Source organism: Pan troglodytes, chromosome 13, assembly GCF_028858775.2.
Source record: "Pan troglodytes isolate AG18354 chromosome 13, NHGRI_mPanTro3-v2.0_pri, whole genome shotgun sequence".
Classification (NCBI taxonomy): domain Eukaryota; kingdom Metazoa; phylum Chordata; class Mammalia; order Primates; family Hominidae; genus Pan; species Pan troglodytes.
In genome coordinates, this window is record NC_072411.2 from 56,972,088 (window position 1) to 56,988,280 (window position 16,193).

At 34.7% G+C, this 16,193-nt stretch overlaps 1 pseudogene; it reads right to left on the reverse strand.

Annotated features, from left to right (window-relative positions):
* Nucleotides 1-672: 672 nt before the first annotated feature.
* Nucleotides 673-1,321, reverse strand: LOC100615690 (chromobox protein homolog 3-like; annotated as a pseudogene).
* Between the last annotated feature and the right edge of the window lie 14,872 nt (nucleotides 1,322-16,193).

A 16,193-nucleotide genomic window follows, 5' to 3' on the forward strand; every position in this document is an offset into this window, starting at 1 on the left:
GAATATAGGTAGAAATGTGTGTTCTGATGTGGATGCTTTTAAATTATCCAGTTAATTATAGAATCATCTATGTAATTTGAAATATTACGACTTCAGGAAAAATTTCAATTTAACTTGAAGTGATTTATTTCTTAGGTTGCACAGAATTATGGCATCCCAGGACCATGGGCATACCCATGGTTTTTGTTTTGGTGAAAGTTTAAAAATAAACCAAGAAAGAAAACCATTTACATTTGTGTTTTAAGCACAAACACACAAAACATAAAACTCAGAATGGTTCTTAGGCATACGAGTTAAACACAAGTACTGATTGTATAATGACTAAGGAAGTTTCCCTCAACATTAACAACGCTGTTCTCTAGTGCAGAGGACAAAATATGCCATGGTATCAAATGTTCTTTTCTGATAAAGAAAGCAACTACAGAAAGTTTCATTTATTTGTTGAAATTAACCAATGTGATTGATGCAAAAAAAAAAAAAAATCTCCTGGCAAATCTCCCAATACTACTTTGAAAACAAACATATCAAACTTGGTTTTCATTAGAATGTAGAGAGTTCTTCACATTAGTAAATTTAAAAAACCAAGATCCAGATTTTATATATATATATATCAATCATACATATGTAAAATGCAATGCAAACAATTGTTGAGCTTCATCTTCTCGTCAAGAATGTCAAGGCAATCGCTCTTCATAAGAAGCAATTACAGTTTGATGACTCCTCATGTTTGTCTCTTTTGCCTGCAGCAAGTCTGCCTTATCTGAATATTCCCATTCCAGGAGAAATATCCATTCACCATTTCTCTCTGTGGCAATTTTTCTTTCTGGATCATGACCTCTGGCGAAGCCTCTTGGTTTGTCAGCAGCATCTCTTTTCTTTGATTTGCTATCATCAGATTCACTGTCAGATAAACATTTCCTTTTTGTATCATCTTTTTCTTTGCCAGCTTTTTGAGAGTTAAGAAATGTTTCAATTAACTCTTGACATTCTAAGTAGTCTTCCGGTTCCCAAGTACTGTCAGCATTTGTAAATCCCTTCCACTTCGGGAAATACTCCAGCTTCCTATTTGCTATTTCCACCACAAATTCTTCAGTCTCTGTCTCTTTGACTTTTCTACATTTCCCATTCTGTTACTTTCCCATTTTTTTGCAATGTAGTTTTATTGGAGGTCATTTTTTATTGCAGGCTTGAAGAGCTATTCACTGCCTCTGAGCTGCTCCAGTTTCTGGCCCTGCACGCCTCACATACATATGTTCTTATACAGCACTGTGGAAAACATTTGAATTTCACTTGGCATGAATGTAAAACTAAGGAGTTAAGTCTCTCCGAATTATTTTCTAGACAGTCCAGGCAAAATAAACTGTTTTGTCTGATTTTAAATCAATCCTGAACTGAAACACTGGCATTAAAATTAGTAATGCCTGGCTAGGACATAATTATCAAGATATGTAGTCCAGAATTCATGATTAAGGTGTGTGTGTCTAAGTCATTATCAAAATATTGAGACAAAATTAAGTATATTCATAAATAATTGAAAACCCTCAGGCATATGTTCACTCATGTCATTCATGTTTAAATATCTTATTCCAGTTGACTAATGATAAGTAAAGGAATCCCTTATAGAAAAATATGTTGACATACCTGAACACTGATGGAGTCATCAATGTCTGTTTAATGAAAGGCTTTGAATGTACTCACTATAGTCCCTTCCAGAGGAGACTCTTCTGTGTTTAGAGCATGAAAGCTGTGCCATCAACATGTCCCTTACCTTTCAAACATGCTGGGAAACAGCAATGGTGGCTTAACATATTGAAAAGTATGAATCTATCAATGTATATGCAGAGTCACTTATTCCACTAAATCACTCTTTATCTTTCTCCTCATAATGTCTTTAATTTCCTTTAAAACCTATTAAATATTATTGCATCAGAATTTACAACAATTACATATTTTAGGCATATAGTTTATTATGTGATATGCTACATATTTATACAACATTTAAAGAAATGCATGCAACCACTTCAGGTTTTACAGGAACATGATTTTATGGTGCTGAATTTAAATGTAAATACAGAACTTAATGCAGGATGCTTTAAAAATAGAATTGTAGCCTTTACTTTTAGTCCATTTATAAGCAATGTTCTTTTATAGGTATATTATTTTGGCATCACCAAAATTATGTGTTTTGGTATAAGCATAACTCATATTTATGATACACATGTTCTACCCAATATAATAGGTAATATAATTCTAAATATGATAATTTAAAATATTGGATACATAGCCTACAAGTGACCAGTGAACAGTGACTGTCATTCTCTTCTAAGTTTGTATTTTTCTCTCAGTTGATGATTCAAGTATCTCATTATCACCCATCTGTTAAATTAACTTTACTTATAATTAATGTCATCTCCAATGAAAACCTCCTACACTTAAATAGAACAATGTATTAAAAACCACAAGTTTTTTTTAATAAATGAAAACTACTTCAAGTTAAAATTTGAAGCAATATGCAGAACATCATTTCCTGTTAGTAGGTTGCATAAAAATTTAAAAAAAAATGAATCAGAATGGCTTGAATCCTCACCATGCTAAACAGGAGACATGAATGAGGGTGCGATAACTCTATAACCTCTGTGTTAATGCTGACTTTCAGCTCAAATTTCTGTCTGGAGAAACCCAAAATTCTGTGATGATGTTAATGTTAGGGATAGAAATCCCAAAACAGGCTGCTTAGATTATTTCAAAGTTTTACACAAGGCAATGGGAATGTGACTTTCCAGATCTTGGGTTTCTTGTTTGTTGGATTTACTTTCTAGAAATGAGTTCCAGTTTAGCAGTCAAGAAAATGTGGTTATGTAACCACATGCTTTATAACTGAATATTGACTTTCCTTCTCTACCAACTACCCTGCCACCCAAGGAAAGTGATGTTAATAAGCAGAATAACAATAATAATGATTTATTTCATCAAGCACTTGTTGTGTAACAGGCATGATCCTATCTCATTTCAACCTGAGAAAACTGTGTTCGAATAAAGAAAGAACAACTGTTAGAACCACATTTACATTTAGAATTTAAATAAACTTTCTTTTGTTAGCCTGTCATAAAACATAATAAATATCAGCCAATAGTATAGAAGAGTTTATGGTTAAAAATTTGCCTTTACCACCCTTTCCAACTCTAATATTTCTATCCCGAGGGAACATTCTAACATTCTTTCTGTTTCCGTTTTTCCTGGTGATTTCCTCCATCATTATAGATAATATTTTACCACATTTTCTTTATTTATCAACTTCAGGCAGTACTTACTGGCTGTATCTTAAAAAACTAAAAGTTTAGCTCATTTTATATCTCCTACTTTCTTGTCCACTAATTTTCTCAATGCTTGATTATTATGGTTTTATTGATATTGATTCTTAAGTAACTTTAAATATTATAATCCAATTTTTTATTGTTTCAGCCACTTTAAAAAATATTTGCTGACTCTTTGTTTGTAAATATAAGAATAATAGTGCCTCTAAAATTATTTCTCTTTTCTTCCCCCTTTCCATATGCTATTCCTATTTATTTTAATTTTACATTGTCAAGGTAATTAATATTATATTACATCCTCAATCATAACTAAGTCTTTCTTACTTTGTATCTTGACTCTGAAATTTTAGAATAGTTTTATTATCATTTTGTTAGATAAACATTGTTTATCACTGGCATGCTAGGGTTCAATTTCATTCTGTCTAACCTCACTGTCCCTCAGTAGACACAGTTCAATTTACTGTATCCCTCATCCCTCATTTCAAACTCCATACACCTGATGATTACAACCTAGATTCTGTCCTTAGTTCTCATAAACAGTTACACTCCCTTATTTCTTTAGTATCCATGCAGCAGCCTCCTGTGTATGACTTCTATAAGTTAAAAAAATCTTGTCCTGTAATAACCACTCCTTTCAATTTTCTTTCCTGTTACAGTTTTATTCCTTTTGTGTGACTTCACTTTCATTTCAGGAGCATTTCTGATCCAAATGAAAGCAATATTTTTGCACAGGCTGTCATCTTCAAATGGAATTCATGAAAATTGGTAACTCTGCTTAGCTGTCTCCATGGTTCAGGGTTCCTCTCTCTAAATAAATATGGCAGTGATGGATTTGATATCTTAATTCTTTTTCAACCATGTCTACTTGACACGGGATCTTTTCCAAGGTCGCTCTTCCAGGAAAGATCAGTGGGATCAGGCCTCAAGGAATCATGGAAATAGGTCAGGTATTACTACGAAAATTTCCCCTGTGATGGTGAATCAATAATCCTTCCACCTACTACTTTTTACCTGCTTACCACTGGTGCATTTATCCCAAAGTAAGGGGCTAATTCTCAGTATAATCTTCACACTTAAGAACAGTGTAAACACTGTTGGGTTTTCTATTATGGTCAGTTAGCATAATACTTAACTAGTTTAGGGAGACTAAGATTAAAAAATCCATACTATTTTGATATTCAGGCATAACAGACCCATAAAGAATCTTAATTGTTACATTTTTATTGATAAAAAGACATAAAATAAGATCATTTAGTAAGTTCCCAGAAGAAAAATCCTAACTAGTACCTATGATTGCTGCTTCTCCCATAGGCAGGCATGGTGTCACCCATACAGAGTACTGGAATCTGTGGAACAGTGGTGTGTTGGGGGAAAGGAGGCAAAAGGAAGAGTAGAAACACCAGAGCAGGATAGGTGACCTCTTTTGTTTTGGGAGGTCATAAAAGGAAAAGGAAACTAAAAATAAAACAAAACAAAATTCTAAGCAGGCCGCCTTCAGGAATTTCAAGGATCCACCTTGAAAGGTGAGAATTCTGGGCTGGGCAAAGGGGAAAAGATCATGTGTCAGTATCTGGGTAGCATTACTTTGAATCAAATTCCAGTATTTCTTGATTATGGGGGTGTCCTAATAAAGATTAGAAAAATCAGAAAATGGTCTAGCACTAATAAATAAGTTTAATCACTATAGGAAAATAAATGTGGAAGAGCTCTTGCTCTTTGACCAGCATACAGGTTAAGATATTTGAACCATGAAAGTTGGGAAAGTGAAAAAAAATGTAGTAACCTGAGTCCATGTTTCTTCTGGCATTTAGATTCTGTTAAAGTGTGGGTCCTCAGCTTCAGTGCATAAGACAGCAGACTGCTTTCAAATCCTACTTGTTCATGGCAATGTATTTCCTAATATTCTGTAGTCTCATCTTCTTTCTGTTTATGGGGTGAGGCTGGGAGAGATGTAGATCTGTAATTTGCTTTGCAGCTCTTATAAAGTCTTGAAATTTAAATGAGATGATAAAATTCTTCTTTTAATTTTATCAAAATGCCTCATACTATTATTTTATTCCAATTTTTCATTTTAAATTCACTATTACAAATTCAAAAATCAATCATTGACCATTGACATGCTTTTCAGTAGGATTATGCAGATCAAATCAGATCCTCTGTTCTCATGCTCCCTGGACACTGAACAAAGGTAGATATGATTTTGCCACAAACGGTCCTCTGTCTCTGGTTGTCTATTTTCTTATTTTTTTCCCACATGCCACATTAAGTAACATCCAAAAGCATCACCAGTAAATTTACAACACTAAGGAACAGCTTGCTTGCTTAATGCTGTGAGAATCGACAAGATCTAAAAAGCTAAAGCCAGAAATCTGTGATAAACTTCAATCTGATGAACACATGAGTCAACCAAACAGCCTTCAAGAACCAGATCAATCTAAAAGTTAATAGAGAATCACTTGGGTCCAAGCCATGATTTTGTAAGATACATTATCTGGTGCTATAATCCCACTTTTTAAGCATCTCCTAAAAGCAGACTTTATGTCAGAGCAAGGTTATCTAATGTAAGGTAGCAGATGTAAGATACAATTTTAAAAAATTGTTGAATAGGAAACATACTACAGGAGAAGAGCGCAGAATGTAATAACACCTTTCTTAAAAATTATAATTTAACTGTTTTCATTTAAGTGTAGCAGCATGGTTATGAAAAAAATGGGAAAATGTAGACAGAAAGAATATGACAATGTTTAAAGCCAATAAGAGGTTTTACTTATTTATTTTTTAACCCATTGACATGCCCAGAGCAAAAAACTTGCATTGTGAAATTTTGCAAAAATTTCCACTTCCAGAGGGCAACCTACATAAGGACTACTGTTTAAGAACAGCTTGAATTTTATAGACAAGGAGTGGCAAAAACACTTTAATAAAGTTCACCCCTGCTGATCTTGCTGATAGTACCTCCTGCAATGCATTACAACTTCTCTGTATGCCAAATGGCTGTAGTTTTAATCCACAATCATTACAATACTGAGCTTTTGAAATCCTGGAGACGCAGACTTTATAACTAAGGAATACAACATAAGAATAACAATGTTCCAGTTGGGAATCCATTTATCTCTCAGATCTCCATAGAATTATGTGTAATTGGTCAGCTTGTGAAAAGAGTCCTTGTTTCTATCAGAATATTTTTAAACAGATTTTTTTTTCTGAATTGAGCGTTAACTTTTGTTTCTATAAACATTTATGGTATGTATTTAAGTTACCATGAAATTCTCAAATTTCTCCTGTTAGCAAACTGAGAAATTAAACCAGTAGAAATTCTAATTTTCCCAGTTAGGGGAAAAGTCAAAACTAGGAATAATGTGATTTGACCAAAGCAGATAGAGGGTGTACACTTCATAGTCGCGTTAACATTTCAAATTTTATCATTCATACCAACACAGGATTGTTTCCATATATTTCAACTAATATGAATTTATTATCCATCTCAAGTGACATGTTTCCTATTTGCACAGTCTAATTATGGATCAATTAACACTATGGAGTTTAAACACATATCGTGTATTTTAATGCCCTATTAGAATTAGACAGATGTTACATTTCAATATGAGAAAAATATCATTAATTATCTAACACTTAAAATGGTTTTAAATGATGATGAATGACATGTAATTCTGTGCTCTTTGATGCCTACAAATATACATAGGGAAAGCATCTTTACTTGCCTCAATATTTACAATTATTTAGCATGTAAGACTCTTGAGTACAAAATATAATTGGTAATTTTAACTAACAAATCATAGATTCACAATTTATTGGCATTTTGGAATTGTTTCTAGCTCTTATGTTGTGTTTTCTGAGGCAATAGACAGGTTGCAGTGTTGTGGTATACTGCATGTTTTTATTTACCTAGAATTTCTCTTAGTCTAATGCTAATTTATTTTCATTCCTCATCCTGGGATCTTATACTAATCAGAGAACAAAAAACAGCCTGAACCATTCTTCCACCAGCTGCTTGAGGTGCTCTGAGCTCTCACTATAACTCTGTTTTAAGGGGTTGCAGAAGCAAATATGGACAAATTAAGAAAAAAATACAAAAAATAATTAGATATAAAATAAACATATAAACTCAGAAATTTGCTATAAATCATGAGTGATTATATTCTGACATATGTGAGAAAGTACTACATTTCCATAGCCAATTTTCACTGTTCAAATTATCTAATCATACACATCATAAGGGGCACATATTTCAGAAGTAGAAGAGACAATATTTAAATAACTTGTCTTGCTGAAATATCTGTAACCATAATTTTGTGTTCCTTTTTTTGTTTGTTTGTTTGTTTAAACGGAGTCTCACTCTGTCTGCCAGGCTGGAGTGCAGTGGCATGAGCTGGGCTCACTGCAGGCTCCGCCTCCCGGGCTCGCACCATTCTCCTGCCTCAGCCTCCCGCAGCGTAGCTGGCACTGCAGGGGCCCGCCACCACGTCCGGCTAATTTTTTTTTTTTGTATTTTTAGTGGAGACGGAGTTTCACCGTGTTAGCCAGGATGGCCTCGATCTCCTGACCTCATGATCCTCCCACCTTGGCCTCCCAAAGTGCTGGGATTACAGGCATGAGCTACCGCGCCCAGCCAATCTTGTGGTTTTTTAACTTTCCCTAACGTTGTAATTTAAACTTAAGCTATTATTTGCCTATAATGACTTTTATAAAATTAAAGGTAATTTGATATTTAACAAGAAGATATATGACAATACAAAAACATATTTTATTAACTGGAAATGGATCTATCTCGTGAACAGAGGTAGCCATCTATATTCTAGTGGATTTCATTTGTGATACGAAGTTGTACTATGGAACATGGGTCTCAGCTATAAAATTTTGCTCTGTTACTGAGACTCTGAAAAAAATTCAGCAAGTCTCTGACATAGGTAAAATTATGTTTAAATTAAACAATTTTTTAAAATCAACTGTCATTAATTATTTAAAGGAAAATGTGTTTCAAGTTAGAATTAATAATCATAGGTCAATGTAAACACTGGGATCCTTAATTAAACTGCAGGGATTCTAATTCTAGCTATAGCACTTAATAGTTACATAACCTTGGAACAACTATTTATGTTCTGTGTGATTCATCCACAAAATGAGCATAGAAAAGTATCTACCATGTGGGGTTATTATATAATTAAATTAATTGATGTATATAAAATATTTTAAAATAGTGCTTAGTGTGTTAGTATTTACATCCTTCTTGCTGTTATTTACTTAAATTAACTATTTTCTCACATTGCTATATAAGATGAATACCCAATTCATATTCAGTGGGCTGGCTATGAATCTAACTGCAGACAACAAATGGGAAGAGTCATTATTCAGGGTGTTACATTGCCTATGATTTAATACTTAGCCAGATTCAAATATTTTTGACATCACTGTGGCCCTTGTACTCATTTAGGTTTATGATGTGATGCTAGAAGAGAACATCTACCAAAATGCTTTACAGAAATAAAAAGTTTCAAATCATATTCCTCTTTTCCTGCATGCCGTCTAATTTACCTATGCCTCTCCTTGTCAGTAAACAATGACACTTTATTATATCTGATGGTAGACTTTATACTATACCTTTCTATTCTTTAATTGAGCCTTATGTGTTTTCTGTACCATAGTAACCTAAAAAATGCATGAGCTAATGAATTGTTAGCTCATTTTTGTGTCCCAGACTCAACTCACACAAGGTCCTTTTTATTTATTTATTTTTTTTTGAGACAGAGTCTCACTCTGTTGCCCAGGCTGGAGTGCAGTGGCACGATCTTGGCTCACTGCAAGCTCTGCCTCCCGGGTTCAGCCATTCTCCTGCTTCAGCCTCCCAAGTAGCTGGGACTAAGGTGCCCGCCACCACCCCCGGCTAATTTTTTTGTATTTTAGTAGAGACGGGGTTTCACCGTGTTAGCCAGGATGGTCTCCATCTCCTGACCTCGTGATCCACCTGCCTCGGCCTCCCAAAGTGCTGGGATTACAGGCGTGAGCCACCACGCCTGGCCCACAAGGTCCCTTCTACTACAGATCCTACATTATAGTATATTTACTATAATCTATTTTATTTATGTATTTTATATTTAAAACATAACATATTTTACTTTATATTTAAACATATACAATTTATTTCAAGAAATATTTAATTGTGTAAGAATTAACATTAATAATATTTATGTTATTTTTGAAGGACTATCAAAACTATTAAAAAGATTACCTTATATAAAACACTCAGGGTTGTCCAAGCACATTATCCCAGAGGAAAGTCTAAAAGAACAATTATTTTTGATTTTTTGATTTTAGCTATCGTGCAGGAGTAAACTTTATGCCTGCAAGATAGCTATAAAAAAAAAGATAAAAAAACAATAGATGTTGGCATGGATGTGGTGAAAAATGAACACTTCTACACTGCTGGTAGGAATGTAAACTAGCAAAACCACTGTGGAAAATAGTGTGGAGATCCCTTAAAGAACTAAAAGTAGAACTACCATTTGATGCAGCAATCCTACTACTGAGTAACTACCCAGAGGAAAAGACGCTATTATACAAAAGAGATACTTGTACACACGTTGATAGGAGCACAATTCGCGATTGCAAAAATACGGAACCAGCCCAAATGCCCATCAATCAATGAGTGCATAAAGAAATTGCGATATATATAGATATATGTTTAAATATACATACGAAGGAATAGTATTCAGCCATAAAAAGGAAGGAATTAATGGTATTTGCAGCAACCTGGTTGGAACTGGAGACTACTATTCTAAGTGAAGTAACTCTGAAACGGCAAAGTAAACATCACATGTTCTCATTCGTAAGTAGGAGCTAAGCTATTAGGATGCAAAGGCATAAGAATGATAAAATGAACTTTGGGGTTTAGGGAGAAAGGGTGGGAGTGGGGTAGAGGATGAAAGAATACAAATTAGGTTCAGTGTATACTGTTTGGGCATTAGGTGAACTAAATCTCACAAATCACAACTAAAGAACTTACTCATGTGACCAGATACCACCTGTTCCCCAAAAACCTATGGAAATAAAAAAGTAAAAATAAATAAATAAATTTTCTTGCAACTTTAGCAATAATCATCATAATTTTAATAAATAATTTAATTGTAGGTATATTATTGATAAAGAAAAGGGTCTGTATTCTAAAAATTATAATTTAGTAAATGGATTGAAATGAGCTTTGTTTGGCTCAAAACAACATTACATATAATCACATGAAAATTACAAGCTTTAAAGAAGTTTAGTATGCTCTCTTTGTGGCCAGCATTTCTTGGTTTGCTTTGCCTTGCTTCTCTGTTTCTGTTTAATGAGGAAGCAAGTGGCCACATGTACTCTTGAGATCTGTTCTCCATTGGTCTGGGACCCAAAGTTGGAGAACTATTGACTTAGAGATGAGAATTTCATTAGAAGACAAGCACATAAGGAATAAAGCAAATTAGGCCTCTCTTGAAACACAGCCTTATTTGTTCTATGAACGACAAACTCCAGTGGCGTCAGAATCTCTCTCCTCTCCCTCTTTTGTTGCCTGTTTCTGGAATGCCTTTATATAGGGTAAAATGCAAACTTCTCTGAAATTCGAGGTTAATGTAGACATAAAGGTCACAAAATCTCTATGACACTAGACTTATTATTGCTTCAAAAATTAGTCAAAACTATTTTTTATGTAATAATAGAAGAAAAAATAAGAATTTTAATTGTGGGGACATTAAAGAAAACATCTGAGACCTCGGTTTAGATTAGCAGAAGCCCACATTTCATAAGCAAAAATACTGATAATCAAACTTCATATGGAGTCTCTTGTGTGTTTGGTCCTTAATTCTTGGTATTTATCTAATACCTTCCTACATAATAGAGGGACTAAAAGCCTGAAGACTTTCATAAGTATGCAAGCAAGCCAGTCTACAGCAACAATATAAGTATACCTCAGGTCTTCTAGCATCTCAAAACTCTATAGGCAACAGTGGGAGAGGCATGAAAATTAATGACATGAATAGAACACATTTTACCTAGGGTTTATTATAACCAGAATGCAGCAGTCCAAACTTTTTATAACCTATAGTGCTCAAGATTGAGAATAAAAATAGATGGAGACAGAAAATATTGAGTTAGCTGGTTATTTTATGAAAACTCAAATCAAGGAGGGTACTCAGTGTGAAAGCAGTCATTAACAAAATCGTGTTGAGGCAGTGGGTTGGGAGGAATAACAAAACAATTCATAGATTAGTAACTGAGCATGTCCTGCTGAGTATGTGAGTTTTAATCCTGGTTTTGCCACCTGCTAGTTGGATGCCCCAGGGAAACATATTTCACACCGCTGTGCTTCATTTTTTTCATCTATACAATGGGGATGATAATAATAGTGCCTTCTTTAGGGTCATTTGAAGATCAAATTAAGATCTGTGAAGTACTAGTATATTGGGACCTTGTGGGCACCCGAGAGGTTCACTGTTATTAACAGGCAAGGAAACAAATAAGACTAGCTAATGAAAAAAAGAATTGACATGGAAAACCCAGGCAAAACTTAAGTAACAATCAACATGATCAAAGCATAGCCATTGTTTTTCTTCCATTAATAATCATCTTTAAAATAATAGATTGAGGATAATTTTTAAAAAAGTTACCTGTGGTAGAAAATAGTGAGGTTTTTGTCAATGAAGAAGTTTAGTTCAATTTTATGGTATGTACACATCAGAGTTTCTGGAATCTTTATCACATATTTCAAGGTTTCTCAAAATTTAGAATTTATAAATATACCTTTTATCTCCTGCATCCCTTGTCCTCCTGTATTTCCTTTTCATTTCTAAGTTTACTTTTTGATTTCTAACACATGTTAATCTCCAAATTATCTCAACATCTAACACTAAAAAAATTATTTGTTTTCTGAAAATTGCCTTCCAGTTGTTTCTGGTATTTTTTAATTATTGCCTAGGTGCTAGGTTTTATTTTGGACAGACATAGTTAATATACAAGGTTAACTCTAGGTTATGAGATAGCCCACTCAAAAAGTCTCAAGTAGGTGGGACCTGTTGGATTATGATTTGGGATTTTTTTTTTTTTTGCAGAAGTTCTATTTGCATCAACATTCATTAGTTTTCACACAGTATTCCAAATTCCCTGGAACAATTTTTGATATAATTTTTTCCTATTTTCTTTTATAATTTCACATTATGATCTGCATCATTAAAACCAAGTATAAATAAAGCAACTGTTCTGAACAAAGCAGACAAAGGAAGTGGTTGCCTAGCAACAGAAATCACAGAACAGATCCTGAACTCCTACTCAGATGGAGCCTTCATACCCCAGCTTGATGGTGAAAGCATTTCTGAGTATCTATTCTCTTACTGTGCATGTCCCTTACACTGGAAAAAGAAGCTTTTGATCCTGCTATTAAATGGAATTGGAAATTAATAGGCTTCAGTAGAGTTTGTAGTATTTCTTTAACGTTCATGAATTATTATGTTGAAGATGATGAATGTTACACGCCTGATATGCTCACGCTTTTGTTTCAGAGCTGAGTGACTATGTACCTGAGAATTATTCTGAATGCTCATGGGGTGACCATATGGGCTGAGCTGGAGATTAAAATGCATCTGAATCTGTGTGTGAACAAATCCAAAGCAAGCACTGGGACATCCTAGAAACCAAGTCAGCTTGATTCTCTCATATTGGGAATGCTGTTGTATACAGCTCTGGAATTGCATATCAGGGTTTGTGAACCCATGCAAATTACAACTAATTTATATTTTAATTCATATCATAATTCCCTGTGTTTAAGCATAGGAATCTTCAAAAATTAAAAAAAAATACAAATAGATTTCGTTCTCTTGCCTTGTGTGTGTTTTTAAAAATTATCTCTGAAATTAGTAGAAAGACCAGTATATTTCACAATTATTTTTTTATTATTTTGAGGCTATAAGTTAAGCTTTTTATTTCTTTGTGGATGTCAGATGCACAGAATTGGGTCATTCTTCATTTATTTTCTTGTTTAATATTATCCCTCATCCTTGCAAGGCCTCCTGGATTTTAGATATTTACTTAGCAGTATATTTTTAGTATCTCCTTTGTATCTGGTTATCTTTCACAGATAAGTTAAGCCTTGTCATTGATGCCAAATCTATGAGCCAACTCATACATAGATTCTGAGAAGTCAGGTTGAAAGCCCTCCTGAGAGGAAAAACTAAACTTGATTCCAACAATAAGTACCAATGTGAGTGGAATATAATGGAAAGATGTTGTAAAAGCAGCATAAAGTGTCATTTGCAAGAGAAGAGCATGTAACACCACAGACAAAAGAGAGAGACAATAGAACAGGAACCAGCTTTCCTGTGGGATATGAAGAAAGTACAAAGTGAAATGAGGTAAGTGGTTGAGGGTCTAGACCATGAACCCTAAACCAATCATCTCAGGAGACAGTGGATAATTGTTAGTGGGGACTGTCGTGAAATGAGGTAAGTGGTTGAGGGTCTAGACCATGAACCCTAAACCAATCATCTCAGGAGACAGTGGATAATTGTTAGTGGGGACTGTCTATGCGAGTATAGGGGGCAAGTTGGTGGCTGAGAGTAATATGTTCTGAACCTTCTAAGGCAATGTTTTGAATACATAGTAGAGAAGTAAATAATAAAAGTTCTTGCTCTCCAGAGTTCACACTAAAATAGAGGAAGATGAGCACATAAATAAATGATTCTAAATTATGGCAAGTACAAGAACAGAGATTCACATGGCATGTTTCAAAGTGAAAGGGAGTGGGGACAAACAACTATACAGAGGGGAGGTATGGTCAGACTAGGCTTTCCTTTGCGAGCTAGCATGTCCTATCTGTTCTCAAAGAGTTACATTCATCATGTAGTAAGAGATTTTCAGGCACATCTCCATGGAGATTCAATCTCCACTACACTGTGGAGTCTACAGTCATAACTTGGAGATATAGCAGGTTTGGTTGCAGATCATTGCAATAAAGAAAATACTGCAATGAAGTGAGTGGCACATATTTTTTGGTTTCCCAGTAGTTACATAAATTATGTTTATACTACACTATAGGTAACTGTGTAATAACAGTATGTCTAAAAAAACACAACATCCATACCTTCAATAAAAATACTTTACTGCTAAAGATAATGTTATCATCTGTGCCTTTAGCACATTTTTATCTTTTTCCTTGTGGAGACTTGCCTTAACTTTGATGGCTTTTGACCAATTAGACTGGGGGTTGCTGAAGGTTGGGGTGGCTGTAGAAATGTGGCTGTGGACATTTCTTAAAATAAGACCACAATGAAGCTTGCTGCATAGATGAACTCTTCCTTTCATGAAAGATTTCTCTGTAGTCTGTGATGCTGTTTCATAGCATTTTACCCACAGTAGAATTTCTTTTGAAAGTGGATTAAATCCTCTCAAACCTGGATGCGGCTTTATCAACTAAGTTTATGTAATATTTTAAATAAATATTTTCTTCTCATCTCAACAATGTTCACAGCATCTTCACCAGGACTACTTTCTTTTTTTTTCTTTTTCTTTTTTTTTCCTTTTATTATTATACTTTAAGTTTTAGGGTACACGTGCACATTGTGCAGGTTAGTTACATATGTATACATGTGCCATGCTGGTGTGCTGCACCCACTAACTCGTCATCTAGCATTAGGTATATCTCCCAATGCTATCCCTCCCCCCTCCCCACACCCCACAACAGTCCCCAGAGTGTGATGTTCCCCTTCTTGTGTCCATGTGATCTCATTGTTCAATTCCCACCTATGAGTGAGAATATGCAGTATTTGGTTTTTTGTTCTTGCGATAGTTTACTGAGAATGATGATTTCCAATTTCATCCATGTCCCTACAAAGGACATGAACTCATCATTTTTTATGGCTGCATAGTATTCCACGGTGTATATGTGCCACATTTTCTTAATCCAGTCTATCATTGTCGGACATTTGGGTTGGTTCCAAGTCTTTGCTATTGTGAATAATGCCGCAATAAACATACGTGTGCATGTGTCTTTATAGCAGCATGATTTATAGTCCTTTGGGTATACACCCAGTAATGGGATGGCTGGGTCAAATGGTATTTCTAGTTCTAGATCCCTGAGGAATCGCCACACTGACTTCCACAATGGTTGAACTAGTTTACAGTGCCACCAACAGTGTAAAAGTGTTCCTATTTCTCCACATCCTCTCCAGCACCTGTTGTTTCCTGACTTTTTAATGATTGCCATTCTAACTGGTGTGAGATGGTATCTCATAGTGGTTTTGATTTGCATTTCTCTGATGGCCAGTGATGATGAGCATTTTTTCATGTGTTTTTTGGCTGCATAAATGTCTTCCTTTGAGAAGTGTCTGTTCATGTCCTTCGCCCACTTTTTGATGGGTTTTTTTTTTCTTGTAAATTTGTTTGGGTTCATTGTAGATTCTGGATATTAGCCTTTGTCAGATGAGTAGGTTGCGAAAATTTTCTCCCATTTTGTAGGTTGCCTGTTCACTCTGATGGTAGTTTCTTTTGCTGTGCAGAAGCTCTTTAATTAGATCGCATTTGTCAATTTTGTCTTTTGTTGCCATTGCTTTTGGTGTTTTAGACATGAAGTCCTTGCCCATGCCTATGTCCTGAATGGTAATGCCCAGGTTTTCTTCTAGGGTTTTTATGGTTTTAGGTCTAACGTTTAAGTCTTTAATCCATCTTGAATTGATTTTTGTATAAGGTGTAAGGAAGGGATCCAGTTTCAGCTTTCTATATATGGCTAGTCAGTTTTCCCAGCACCATTTATTAAATAGGGAATCCTTTCCCCATTGCTTGTTTGTCTCAGGTTTGTCAAAGATCAGATAGTTGTAGATATGTGGCGTTATTTCTGAGGGC